The 1,336-nt window shown below is 33.5% G+C and overlaps 1 pseudogene; it reads left to right on the top strand.

Moving 5' to 3' along the window:
* The first annotated feature begins 748 nt into the window (after positions 1–748).
* Positions 749–1,336, top strand: part of LOC107745473 (uncharacterized) — an 8,090-nt pseudogene continuing 7,502 nt past the window's right edge.

Raw genomic sequence — 1,336 nt, 5'->3', positions numbered from 1 at the left:
AACTCCAACCATTTCTGTACTTGAAGGAAAGTACTGAAATGTTTAGGAGCTGAAGAGAATGCATGCCCATCGCCTGTTTACACATTTACATTCACAGAAATATAAATTTAACATTTAAAGTAGACAGCAGTTATAATACTTGCCTTTATGGCTGTGCTTTATTTTAAACACCCACTGTTGCTTATACAATTGCCCATTAATTTTCCCTGAATTGAAAGAGCATCTTAGCCAATCTGTTCAGTATCTTAAAAATATGTTTCATAGCGCAGCATGTTAAACTGGAGCTTTAAGAGCAGTCATGCAATAAAGTGTACTGTGTCTCATCCCATTTACAAGTTTCACTATTAATCAGACAATTCTACATACAAAACACTAAAATTCCTAGCATATTATAAGATGCTTTTTTTGTAAATAATGTTAGAAGATGCATTTCTTTTTTGCAGATATGATCCAACACAGGGCTTTACTTGTGTGAATCCACCACTAATTGGAAGGTTGTGGTGGAAGTGGTGGTGTAAGGACTACAAGGTTCGTTTCACATGTCCAAGGAATTTTTTTAAACCAAGTATGTATATTTATTTAATCTAATTTATAGTTTGTTATATGATTTTATTTTTGTCCTAACAGTTTTCTCTACATGTTATTCATCAGAGTGTGTAACAAGGTGGTATGATTCTGACGACCCTGATACAAATGGAGGCGATTTTGAATTTTTGTCTACCATTCTCAATAAGTACCCTGGAGAAATATGTCGAAATCCAATCGCAATAGAGGCTCAGACCGTCTCTGGCGATCCTGTGTATCAAACTGGAAATAACATTCAACTGTGAGTCTATCGAGTTGTAACACTGAGTATGTGAAGAAACAAAAAAAGTGTGTTAACGGGTTTTTTTTAATGATGTTCTTAAATTATTTCGTCTTTTCTGAAGGTATATTTCAGCATCTGGGTTTTCTTGCACACATGTAAAACCAGGATTTTGTGCTGATTATAAGGTGCGCTTCACCTGCCCAGATGAATGGTGTTCAGGTGAGTGACATTTGCACACAAAAACAGATCCAGTGTGTTCCCTTGTAAAAGAGTAATATTATTAAAATACATTTATTTCAAACTAAGTATAGTTCAAATCTATAAACATATTTACTGATGTATCGCTCGAGACTTATTGATATAAAAATTATAATTAAACTTTATTTGGAGTACTGTTTCTGCACAATGCGCATTCCTTAATATTAGGCCTAAAATGTGTTTTAATATCACTATTGAAGGGTTGTATGATCTCTGAATAATATCAGTCTTTAAATGCAAGATATTTAAAGTCTGCCTAAAGTATTCTTG

This window comes from Sinocyclocheilus rhinocerous, unplaced genomic scaffold (genome assembly GCF_001515625.1).
Source record: "Sinocyclocheilus rhinocerous isolate Xijiao unplaced genomic scaffold, SAMN03320098_v1.1 scaffold2754, whole genome shotgun sequence".
Taxonomy (NCBI): domain Eukaryota; kingdom Metazoa; phylum Chordata; class Actinopteri; order Cypriniformes; family Cyprinidae; genus Sinocyclocheilus; species Sinocyclocheilus rhinocerous.
The sequence above is the reverse complement of the archived record's forward strand: the minus strand, read 5'-3'. Positions and strand labels throughout refer to the sequence as shown.